This window comes from Berghia stephanieae, chromosome 4 (genome assembly GCF_034508935.2).
Source record: "Berghia stephanieae isolate SIO BIC M18660-M18661 chromosome 4, UCSD_Bste_1.3, whole genome shotgun sequence".
NCBI lineage: Eukaryota > Metazoa > Mollusca > Gastropoda > Nudibranchia > Aeolidiidae > Berghia > Berghia stephanieae.
Window position 1 is genome coordinate 74,101,310 of NC_088363.1, and position 13,375 is coordinate 74,114,684.

Genomic DNA, 13,375 nt, shown 5'->3' on the forward strand with positions numbered 1-13,375 from the left:
TATAAGGAAAGGTTAAATTTTCTTGACTTACCCAGTTTGAAATATAGAAGAATTCGTTGGGATTTAATTCAGGTTTATAGATTGGTACATGGTCTGGATAGGATATACTTTTCTTATTTTTTTTTCATATTCTAATATTACTTTTACTAGAGGGGACAAGTTTAAGATTGTTGTCTCTAGATGCAAAACTGGTTCGGTATATTCATATTGTCCAGAAATGGAACAGTTTGAAATTTGAAACAAAGAATGCAAAATCTATGGATTATTTCAAGGTGTTAGTAGACAGGGAATTAAATGATGGGAGATTTATATATAACGAATAATACTTGTTTGCACTGCTGTTGACATGGCTTTCAATCTTGTATGTATATATTATGCATTATTTATTATTATGGTTATCTTCTATATGCGTGTGTATGTATGTGTGTGTGCGTGTGTGTGTGTTTGTGTGCTTTGCATGTCACGGATATATTATGTTTGTATACCATATACACATGAGTACATTTAAATTGAAATACTATCTTTACCACGTGTACCATTATTGTAATCTTTAATCAATAGATTTATGACATTACTATTAATATTAAGGGCATTCAAGGGATTTTATCCTATTTTGACATATACTATATGTTATGTTATGTCTGTTAAAGAGAAAAATAAACTCAAAGAAAAAAATAACCCATAACAAAAAAAACAAAAAAAATAACTTAAGCTTTTATATAGAGCAATATCCACTAAACGGCTATGTGGTCTAGTGGTATGACACTCACTTTCGGATCGGTCCTGGGTTCGAGTCTCGCTCGGCGCATAGTTGAGTCCTTGGAAAAGGCTCTTTACTCACATTCTCTCACCGTACTCAGGTGTACAATGAGTACCTGGCCGTTAACAGCGTTGTCTCTGTCGAAAGAAAATTGTAATATCGCCTAACAGGCGTCATGTCTCGTCCTACATGGTACGTGGTGCTGTTGGCAAGGGACCCCTTGTAAAGCGCTTTGAGCATGTTGAGTGGATATTGCGCTGTATAAAAGCTCAAATTTTATTTTTTCTATTTTTCTTTCCTGCTTTCAGATCTTTTTTTTTTGTGTGTTCATAAGCCGAGGTGATAATATAGGATTATGTCCTTTCCTATAGTTCATATTTGTTTTGTTTTACTTTTTGCTTCTTCTCCACTGAATTTGAAAGTTGATTACAGCGACTATTTACAATGTATTCTACTAGCGTCAGTACCAATAGGGTAGCAAGCACTTGTTATTGTCCGTTTCACGCTATAGAAACTGGGATAAAATCCGACTTCATAGGCCTAATTGATCTTAAGGACTACTTTTTACTTTATCTAAGGAGTTTGTTTTGGATGCTGATTTTCTTGTTTTGTTTTGGGTTATTTTTGTTTACAGCTTGTAATGGTTACGGTAACGCCCTGGGAACATGTGTAGCCAGCTCTGGATGTTTCAGGGAGAACAGGAATGCTTTTTGTGAAACTGGACGTAAGTCATTTACATAATTATCAACGTTGATTCAAATTTAATACGCTAAGTACAAACAATAATGAAATGCATAACAACAGACGTATACTTATATGCAGGTCTGACATCCGTAAGTAATTTTTGGGCCTAGTTTAACATTGTGGTAATGGACAATATTTTGCGTAATTTTTTTTGATTTCCATTATAACAATAACCCCATAATAACTAACATTATCAGACCTGTAAATACATGCACGTCAATAACAACAGACGTATACTTATTTTCAGGTCTAGCCATCCAATTCATTGTTGCTGGCTTACTTCGTAATGAAAATATGTGTACTATCATACCAACTCGTTCTAATGTACATTAGAACGATGTTTCAATCAAGCACAATATATGCGTCCGGTTATCAGATTTACAAATAAGTGCATGCTAATATTAACGAAATTTATTATTATTTTACAGTGAATTTAACACAGTATTATACAGGCTAGGATTCTGAATTTTGGGTAAACTGGACCATTCAGTCGTTGACTCAAACAAAAATTGCAACAATATTCGGCATTGATTATAAAAAAAAGAGAATAAAATGGCATGTTTCAATTATTTACGATAGATGTTTCAGACATTTTGTCTGAAAAACAAACAACAGGCAAAATAAATTATCTTTTTTTCTTAATAGAAACTTTTATATTGCGCAAAATCTAGTAAATTAAATAATCTCAAAGCACTTTATAAAAAGTCATAAGTTAACAGCAACACATAACATTTAAATTTAGGACAAGACACGACGCCAGTGAGGCAGTTCATCAATGTGTTTTTCCGACAGAGTCAATGCTGTTACTTATAAGGTACTAATTTTACAGACAACTTCTGTTAGAAATTGTGAGTAAAGAGACTTTTCCAAGGATTCAAGCTTGCGCTCAAGGGTCCCGATAGCTCAGTTGATAGAGCACTCACTTCACAAGCAAAGAGACCGAGATCGATCCCAGGTGCAGTCCATATTTTTTCTAACCCCTCTGTCCACCCAACAGTGATTGGGTAGCGGGGTCTGTTTGATCTGGCGGGAAGTACTTTGCGATAGACTAGTGCCCTTAAGAAACAACCGAATAGTAAATCTGTAAGATAAAATGAAAACAAGTAAAGCTGTAGATTTAGATATCTAGTCTTGCTCGTGAAATGGACAATGTGACAAAATGTCCTATCCGATCGACCATGCCACGTCTTTTAAAATAATTTAACCCAAAAGAGAATATAACATGTTAGAAACCAAAAAAGTCAACGGAAACTTGTGATGTAGAAGCCGAGAGTTATAATATTTTAAAACTTTTTATAATCCTTACAAAATTCTCTTATCGTTATTGTTTTTTTCTATTATTTTTTTCTATAAGAACAATATTTTCTAACTTATGTACGTTTTTCTCTCAATTTCAGAGGTTTGCTGTGAGGTAAGTACTTTTATTAATTGATATGGAATTCATATTTTCAACAATCATATATTTTCATTGGCACAATTTTACATTTGTGATGAAAGGACCATAAAACATTACTGTCAGGTAACTATTTAAAAAAAAAATGAATTTATAGATAAAAGGTATTGTGTATCAGTTTGCACAGTAGCGTTTGATCTGTTAAATGTGGTATTGGATAAATATTCAAAAATATTATGTTTGTTTTGTTTATTTGTGTTTTTTTAAGTTACCACCATAAAAAAAAAACATCTGGCACTTTTGATTTATCACGTACTATATTCAACCCAAAATCTTCAAACTGCTGACTGGCCTAACAATGCGGTAAGCTATCAAATCACCCACCTTCATTTAATGAAAACCGAACTTAATTATGCCGAGCAAAGGATTTCAATGGTTTTTTAAATACATATGCAGTCTGAAATTCATGATAAGTAGCCGGGTCAGAGTCTAAACTATAAGGCGTCTATCTTCTATCAAACACGAAATGATATATATAGTCACTCACACACACACGCACACACACACACACACACACATATATATATATATATATATATATATATATATATATATATATATATATATATAACGTCTTGGCCATATATAAGTGAGTGACAATTTATATTTTATATTTTATATATATATATATATATACATCGTAAGGTCTCAGGTTTGAGAGTTTTAAAAAAATCGATCGATTTTTGAAGGGCGCGTGTTCTGGCCAAATTTTAAACACGTGACTTTACAGAGTGCTGCAATTAACTGATAAAATAGCTTGAGAGATGTTGTAAATGTACTTAAACTTCAACTTCATGGCTTTTTCCTTGATTCTCTTTCAGGTTTTGACGACAACTACCACCACGACCACCAGACCCAGACCAGACGGTGGAAACGGAGGCAGCAGTAGTAGCGGCAGTAACAGCCTGGCGGCAGATGATGACAACATGGTAGACAATGGTGGAGATAGCAGCGACAGTAAAGACAATGGATTTGGAAAGAACAGGAAATACGCCAGAAGACCAAGTTCTGACGAGTCCAAATAAAATATTGATAATTAATTGATCTACGATTCTCGACCGAACGACGCAGGTTCTTTTGTTTCTTTCTTTTACTCTCTCTATATATTTATGAGTGTTGGTGGGTACTCGTAGGTACGAAAGTGCTCGATAATGATGGTTAGAGCTAATATAGAATGCAAATTGTCACTCACATTTTTTGTGGCCGAGACGAATCGTCTCGGCCACAAAAAGTGAGTGACAATTTGCATTCTATATATCCTTTCTTTAAAAAATATAGCATTGTGGAGAACATTGTGCTTATTTGAGTCGATAAAAAAATTGATACGGCGCACAACTCTACTGAAAGATTTGAAAATTAGAAAGGTATTTTTTACAGATAGATAAACAGATAACTTGATTTCCTTTTATAATTTAAAGTCAGTTTGAAAGTTCGTTGAGTCAAAAAGATAATAGCATAAAATATGTACCGACGACACTTGGCTCCCAAAATCAACTAATTTTGACACTGTAAAAAGTTGTCAATTTGCGTCATCTATTTATGACATCAAGTATTATTATTACTTCCGTTGTTTTGTTGATTTAGCGGTGATCAGTTTTGTTATGATATGTTTGTGTGTGTGTGTGTTGTGTGTGGTGTATACATGTGTGTGTGTGTGTGTGTTGGCATTTTTCAGCAAATCGTGGCATTCATAGTGATATTATTCACTTGATCACATGAAGAAGGTATTTCAGTCGCCATTTTGATTCTTTTTTTACTATTAGGGTTAGCTCGAGAGGTTAGTCATAAGTGTTATTAAAGGTGCTCGGGTGTTTGTTTTTCCATAAGTGAAGTAAAGGGGAGACATTCCGAAAGCTCCTACATCCCCAGTATTCTTTAAATTTGTATTTTCACCTTTGATCTTTTGTCAGCACGGTGGTAGAACAGCACATTCAACGTTCAAAATTCCAATTCCAATAACGGATAACAGCACCTGTAGCATCAGTCGCCAATCAGACACAGCTAAGTTACTGAAGAGTAGTTCTCTCATAATTTGGGATGAAGCACCTATGATGGACAGGCGTGTGTTTGAATGTGTGAGCAGGCAGTTCAAAACCTTTTGGGGGCAAAGTGGTTGTACTTGGATGGGATTTTCGGGAAATTCTACCTGTTGTTAACAAAGGAAGTGAAGCCGATATATTAAGTGTCACACTTAACAAGTCAATTATTTGGAATTTTGTCACCATTTTTCACATGAACAAGAACATGAGGGTTACTGATGACAATAACTGTTTTGCAAATTGGCTTCTCCGCATCGGAAATGGTACAGAGCCGGTTTTCAGCGAAATAGGAAAGTATTCTGTTAAATTACCTACAGCGCTATGCCTTCCTGAAAATGACCCAGAATGCTTGATAAATGCTGTATACAATGATTTGAATCTGAACTTTGCGGATGAACGTTATCTATCAGAGAGAGCAATTTTGACTACAACCCATGAAAATGTTGACAAAATAAATGCAGCCGTTCTGTCCAGGTTGATCTCATCAACTGAACAAATTTACCGCAGTGCTGATTCCATTCAAAGTGATTCTGACATCAACTTATACCCGATTGAATTCTTGAACGAACTTACACCTCCCGGACTTCCTCCACATGCATTACATTTGAAAGCCAACACGTCAGTCATGCTGCTTAGAAATATAAATCCTAAATCAGGCCTCCTAAATGGCACCCGTTTGTTAATAATTAAATTAGGTTCAAAAGTATTAGAAGCCAAGATAATTACCGGTAGTAGAGCTGGCGACATAGTGTTTATCCCTAGAATCAATCTGACGACAACAACTGATTCAGGCTTACCATTTATTATAAATAGAAGACAGTTTCCGGTAAAATTGTCATATGCATTTTTGAGGAAAAATTAACAGCCTTTGAATAGGCTTAATCTCCAAAAATCAACATAAAATTTACCAAAAACTAAAAATAACGTGTTCACACCCAGTTCTCCAACCAAGTCGAGATCTTTTGCCTACCCAACTGGTCTCATTCCAGAACAAGGTCACAAAGCGAAATGAAATTTGTTTTTTTATAGCGTTTGTCATGTCAGCGTCTATGGCAAGGACGAAAATACTGTATAGAAAAGGACAATTAGATTTGGAACACAGTACTTGCAATACAGCAGAAAAGTTACAGAGTTTTACAAATCAAGATACCCGGTCGAGATGTGTATTTTTCTTTCATATACACTTGATCAGAGAGAGATTTACAGAGAGTTACAATAAAAAAACATATCTCAAAAGAGGTACTGTATAAATATATGGATCCCGCCAAGACCAGGGGAAAAAATGAACGAAAGAAATAAATGGGATATCAAATTCTATGTACATTTGAAATCACACGAGAAAAAGTAACACCAGGGAGAATAGTTCAAATAAAGAACAGATGAAGATGCCAAGAGTACACAATACACAATCTGTGGAATTTGAGATGATCTAAAAGTCTCATCACGACACAAGTACAGGATACCACAAAGAGGAACACATTCAAATGCAAACATTATTTATTCAAAACAACAAATATAACAGTGCATACAATGAGATAATTTACATGGAAAAAATAACATCTCCCAAAAACAATAACTGTGTGTGAACAGATATAGAATGCAACAGCCAGCTGGAGAAGATCAATTTCCCAATTAGTTTTTCGCAATTGTACGGCGTTTGAAACAAATATAGGTCTTTTAAGCGCCAATAGAAAGACAGGAAAGGAAATAAGTAGAAGTCCTACAGAGCCTTTAGGCCCACAGAACCGGAGTTTATCCCAGTTTCCATAGCATAAAAAGGACAATAGCAATTGCTTGCTGTCCTTTGGATAGGACGCTAGTCTATCGGAAAGTACATCAAATCGAACAGACCCAGCTACCCAATCACTGTTGTGGCAGGTGGGAGTTTGAAGCGAGTGCTCTACCAACTGAGCTATCAGGACCCCCAGAAATTGGAATAAAGCACTCAAAAAAAAAAAGAAAAAAAAAAGACAAACAAGGAACAGAAAAAGATTCCAGAAGCATTCTGTGTGTTTGATTTGAGACCACCTAAAGTCCTACAGACACAAGCTCAGGATCCTTTGAAGTTAAATATAACAGAATATAACAAACAAATTTAGAAGGAAAAATATCTCCCAGAGAGGGAACTAATATATTTGACTGTTTATTACAACAGGATCCCAAACAGGACTAGGGACAAAACCGAACAATGCCATTGAAGGTCAAGGACAGAATACAATATGGAATAAAGGGGAAAAGGATAAAGGGGGAAACAAACACTGCAAGAGGGCCTACTCGACCCGCCTTGGCAGGTCAAAATACCCAACCCGAAGTAGGATACAAAACAGCATTAAAAGGACAAATGTAGCAATACGATAGAATGATTACATGTGTGTGAACCGATGTAGAACACACCAATCAGCAGAGGTAGGTGGTCTCAAGTCATAACAGACTGGATAGAGAGAACAACCACAAATACAGGACGTATGGCACAGTAAAAAACCCAGAAGAATTCTGTCAAGCTATCTGGAAGGCTCCATCCAACAAGGATTTGCCTTAAAAAATGAATCAACAAAATAAATCTCAGTCAGAAAATTATTTTGAATTTGAAAATGAATGCAGTATATGACAACCAAAAATAAATAAACATGAACTACAATTATAATAAAACAATTTCTTATTTAAAAAATGGCAACAATAAATGAAGGCAAATTAAAAAGGTGACAAAGTTTCCTCAAAACGACTTTTAAAATGTCAAGTCCAGTATGGAGAAATGTATAGGATCCTTTTTTCTTCAGAGATTAGTTGAGAAACACGTTTTCAATTTTAGTTGAATAAAAATGTATTTATACTTTCTCCACTTCAGCCAAGAACTTTTAATTCATTCGTCATGTTTGGTAATAATTGTTTTTTATTCATTTATTACTTATGGCATCAACATTTTTATATCTATTAATGTTTTGAGTTGACAAGTCACCGATTTGTGTCATAACATGACAGTCCGGTAGCTGCATTTAGCTAGAGCTTCAGATTTAATAATTGTTTTTTTTATTTTAAGGGTTTTACGGCGCTTGCAACAGATTCAATAGAGATCCAGATAAGAATCCTCATTTTTCCATTATTTAAAAAGCCAAACCTATGTTTATCAAGCCATAAGTGGGCAGCTAAGTCATATTCAAATTGGCAAAAAGTACATTGTAATATGATCCACACATAGCAAGCAAACTATTCTCACAAAATACAGGAAAACCTGCAGAAACGGGAATTAATTTGGGTTCCAAAGGCGATTCACGTTTCAAATTAGGGAATAAATTAAAATTGAGTTCTTTTACTTCAGGAAGTGATGTTGAATTTGATTTAAACTGATTTATGTAATAATCTGATAGTGATGTTGAATTTGATTTAAACTGATTTATGTAATAATCTGATAGTGATGTTGAATTTGATTTAAACTGATTTATGTAATAATCTGATAGTGATGTTGAATTTGATTTAAACTGATTTATGTAATAATCTGATAATTGGATTTATTCACAAGAGATACAAAATTATGGCGAAAGAAAGATCTTTCTATTGTTTGCGGGAGTTAAGCTCTTAAAAATCATTAACAAAAAAAAGAAAGATAAAGTTGTAGCTCTGAAACTTTATCATTTGAAAGCCATTCCTCTCATTTGTTTCATGTCAAAATTTGAGTCAGATCTGTTGTTTGGCGTAATGCAAATTGACTAATCAACTGCTCCGAATTCAAAATCCGTCATACGAACTCCATCTTTGGAGTGTTGCGAACGACACCTTAATTCATAAAAATTCCAACATTTCAAGTTTGACCAAATAAGAATGATCCTATGTTCTCTTACCGTACTCGGATAGAAAATGAGTAACTGGCCGTTAACAGTGTTGTCTCTGACAGAAATTTTATTTTGAAATATCGCCTAACAGTACTAACAGGCATCATGTCTTGTTCAACGTGTTGGTTTTACTTTGAGTGTGTTAAGTGAATATTGCGTGATATAAATGCTCTAGTCTTTTAATTCTTACTCATTCTGGTTAATACTCTATCACTGATATAATGTTTTGTTCTCAAATCTAAGGATGACTTTGCACAGCTCCTATAAAGAGTAATATAAATTCAAAACTAAACTCCTATGAAATCCTATGAAATTGTAGACCCTAATAATATTTTATTTTTTTCTAATCCCAGGCCATCCTATCTAATGACCCGCATAATTAGTATCAATTTTAGTAGTCATGGTTTGTTTGTTTTTAAGGGTTTCACAGCGCAATTTTAGTAGTTAGGTTTAATTTCAACATGTTAGATGTTGTTGTTGTACAAGGATGTTGGGACAATGAGATGGAAGTTTAAGAAAAGGATCCAGGCAGGCTGGAAAAATGGAGAAAGGTAGCTGAAGTTCTGTGTGACAAACGAATTTCTGCAAAGCTGAGGGGAAAATATATACATTTGTTGTAAGACCAGCAATATTATATGGATTAGAGACAGCAGATATGACAAAGAAACAAGATAAAGAAATTAACGTGGCAGAAATGAGGATGTTGAGATGGTCACTTGGCTGGACAAGAAAAGATAAAGTGAGAAATGAACGAATTCGAAGGTTGACTGAAGTGAAATCAATAAAGATGAGGAGCTAGATTGAAATGATTCGGACATGCTAAGAGACGAGAAAGGGAGTATGTGGGAGAGAAAGTATTGGATACACAATTAGCGGGAAAGAGAAAAGGCACGCCCAAAGGCTAGATGGAAAGGTTAAAGGATGATATGAAAGAACTGGACATGGAGGAAGATGATGCTATGAACCGAGGTGCAGGAAAATGTGGTATTCATTATGACGACCCTGGAAAATGCAGGGATAAGCTGAAAGAAGATGTTGGGGCGGCAGAATGGCTCTTATCCCTCTATGCTTCCACAACATTCTTAAATTACTTTATATTCCTTAAGTGTGTTTGTTGTTTGACTTTTAAATAAGGATGTTCATTGTTTGAAGAATAAATTCTAAATATACTAAAATATTAGTTTATTCTACTAATTACTGCTTGGTCACTATATCAAAAACTTGAAAACTGAAGGATACTTTGTTATTTTCATTAATTCTTCACTGAATCACTGAACTCGAAAGAAAATGACTAAATTGGTTCAAAAAATGTGTTCCTAACTGATATTCATATTTGAAATTGGGCAGCCAGCAACTGCTGGAGTAAAGCTGAGTGGGAAAATGTAACATGGGTTATTATAATTTTAGGTTACAAAATGAGATGCATGGATGATACAATAATGGTGATCCTTTTCCTCAAAACAGTTTTAGGGTTGACATGGCTGGTATGGAAAAGAGTGTATGGAAGGAGAAAAAGCAAAAATGCTCCAAATCAATATTTTCATAGGCTTATGATCTAATGTTTCCTTTCAAAAAGTTGCCAAAAAAGTTTTTTTCTAATTAAAATCACTTTTACTTTAGCAAAAGTGTTCATTACTTCACCAATGCATTTATTATTTTACGACATGCATTTTCATTCTTATTACACAATATTTAACTTTAGTTTCAGTCACATGAAATCATGTGATGTCAAATTAATCAAATCATACATTTGGTTTGTACTATACATCTTAATGTCAAAACATTCATTTTCCTTTTAACAGAAGTCATTTTATCTAACAACTGCTTATATTATTATACAACACGCGTTTTCACTCTCACCGCTTCAGCCATGATAATATCTAATTTAGTCACACTAAAGTGTGCGATAATATCAAATTAAACAAACCATGAATATGGCTCAAAAATTTAACTTTTTCTCTGTGCTGATACAATTTCGAATTATGAGGGTTTTGAGTGGCAGGTCACCTGATAGTATTGAAATAAATAAATCTGGTTCATTTGTAAAATCAATATAAAATACAGCACCACAAGTATTTTGTGGATTTTCTTTATACAATAGTGTGCAAATGAGATAACATATTTGTCATAAACACAATTATAAATACTTATCATAACTCATACAACGTGATTACAAGTTACATATCACGAATTAAAATATTATGTAAGAGTGAGGCAGTTATTCTATAAGTTCTATGTGTAAAAACATTTAGATGGTGCCACAAAATATAACAAAAGACAGAAAAAGAAATGTTCCAAATATTGATAGTGTTGATTTTATTTTTTTAATTGGTGCCACAAAATATAACAAAAGACAGAAAAAGAAATGTTCCAAATATTGATAGTGTTGATTTCTTATAAAGATGCCTAACACAATGCCACATCTAACTGCAGTATAATTTTAATTTCCAAAAATACAATATATGACTAAAGAAATATTTGCAATATTCAAAATGTTAATGTCTAAACTTTTTGGCCGCTACTTTGCATTAATAATTCTGTCGTGGCAATTAATAAATCCAAATCCAACTGGCAATGTATATTACTACTGCTATTAAGTGAATATAGAATTGCACCCCTATGAAACATAATAAAATAGATCATAATGTCTATAAATAAGGTGTATTCCTATCAAAGAGGAAGAAGAAAAATAAAAAGAAGAAGAAGAAGAAAAAGATGAGGGAGGAGGAGAAGGATGGGAGGAGGAAGAGAAGGGGGAAAATGTAAAAGAAGAATAAAAATGAAGAAAAAGAAGAAAAAGAAGAAAAAAAAAAAGAAGAAAAAGAAGAAGAAGAAAAAGAAGAAGAAAAAGAAGAAGAAAAAGAAAAAGAAGAAAATGATGATAATGTGATGATGATGAGGGATGGAGAGGGAGAGGGGGAGGAGGAGAAGGATTGAATTGAAGAAGAAGAAGAAGAAGAAGAAGAAGAAGAAGAAAGAAGAAGAAGAAGAAGAAGAAGAAGAAGAAGAAGAAAGAAGAAGAAGAAGAAGAAGAAGAAGAAGAAGAAGAGAAAAACGATGAAGAAGATGGGGATGGAGAAGGAGAAGGAGAAGAGGAAGAATAAGAATAAGAAGAAGAATAAGAATAAGAAGAAGAAGAAGAAGAAGAAGAAGAAGAAGAAGAAGAAGAAGAAGAGAAGAAAAGAAAGAAGAAGAAGAAAGAAGAAGAAGAAGAAGAAGAAGAAGAAAAAAAGAAGAAGAAGAAGAAAAAAGAAGAAGAAGAAAAGAAGAAGAAGAAGAAGAAAGAAGAAGAAGAGAAGAAAAGAAGAAGAAGAAGAAGAAGAAGAAGAAGAAGAGAAGAAGAAGAAGAAGAAGAAGAAGAAAAAGAAGAAGAAAGAAGAAGAAGAAGAAGAAGAAGAAAAGAAGAAGAAGAAGAAGAAGAAGAAGAAGAAGAAGAAGAAGAAGAAGAGAAGAAGAAGAAGAAGAAGAAGAAGAAAGAAGAAGAAGAGAAGAAGAAGAAGAAGAAGAAGAAGAAGAAGAAAGAAGAAGAAGAAGAAGAAGAAGAAGAAGAAGAAGAAGAAGAAGAAGAGAGAAGAAGAAGAAGAAGAAGAAGAAGAAGAAGAAGAAGAAGAAGAAGAAGAAGAAGAAGAAGAAGAAGAAGAAGAAGAAAAGAAGAAGAAGAGGATGAAGAAGAAGAAGAAGAAAGAAGAAAAAGAAGAAAAGAAGAAGAAGAAGAAGAAGAAGAAGAAGAAGAAGAAGAGAAGAAGAAGAGAAGAGAAGAGGAGAAGAAGAATAAAAGAAGAAGAAGAGAAGAAGGAAGAAGAAGAAGAAGAAAAGAAGAAGAGAAGAGAAGAAGAAGAAGAAGAAGAAGAAGAAGAAGAAGAGAGAAGAGAAGAGAAAGAGGAGAGGAGGAGGAGGAGGAGGAGAGGAGAGGAGGGGAGGAGAGGAGGAGGAGGAGAGAGGAGGAGGGATGGGGAGGAGGATGGGAGGGCGGTCATAAAATTTATACAAAAAAATATATATTTAGAAATTTGATAAAGGTGATATCTCTGTGTTTTAAATTAGGCAATCATCATTATAACATACAACATGAGGTGAATGGATAACAAAATAATATTGGTGAACCTTTTCCTCAAAACACTTTAGGGTAAATTTGGGTGGTATGGAAAAGTGTGAAAGAAAGGAGGGAAGGAGAAAAAAGTTTACAATTTTGAAAATGACAAATTCATTTTATCTTTAGCAAAAGTGCACATTACGTTACTACTGCATTTGTTATTTCAGGATATGAGCTTTCACTCTTTTCACTTAATATCTAACTTTGGATTCAGTCACATGAAAATGTGTCATCTCCAATTAATCAAACCACAAATATGGTTTCTTCTATAATACATCATATTTTCAAAACGTTTGAAAGGACAAAACTATTCCTTTTAGCAGAAGTGTTTATCATTTCACATCTGCATTAATTATTTTTACAACATGCGTTTTCATTCTCACCACTTCAGCCATAAAAATATCTTAACTTTAGAATTAGTCACACTAAACCGTGTGATAATATCAAATTTAACAAGCC

The 13,375-nt window shown here is 33.8% G+C and overlaps 1 long non-coding RNA gene across 1 annotated transcript; it reads left to right on the forward strand.

Moving 5' to 3' along the window:
- The first annotated feature begins 1,432 nt into the window (after window positions 1–1,432).
- Window positions 1,433–3,809, forward strand: LOC144972093 (uncharacterized). The gene is made up of 3 exons (XR_013645263.1): window positions 1,433–1,484; window positions 2,902–2,915; window positions 3,779–3,809. It is a non-coding gene; the product is annotated as an uncharacterized LOC144972093 (long non-coding RNA).
- Window positions 3,810–13,375: the final 9,566 nt, after the last annotated feature.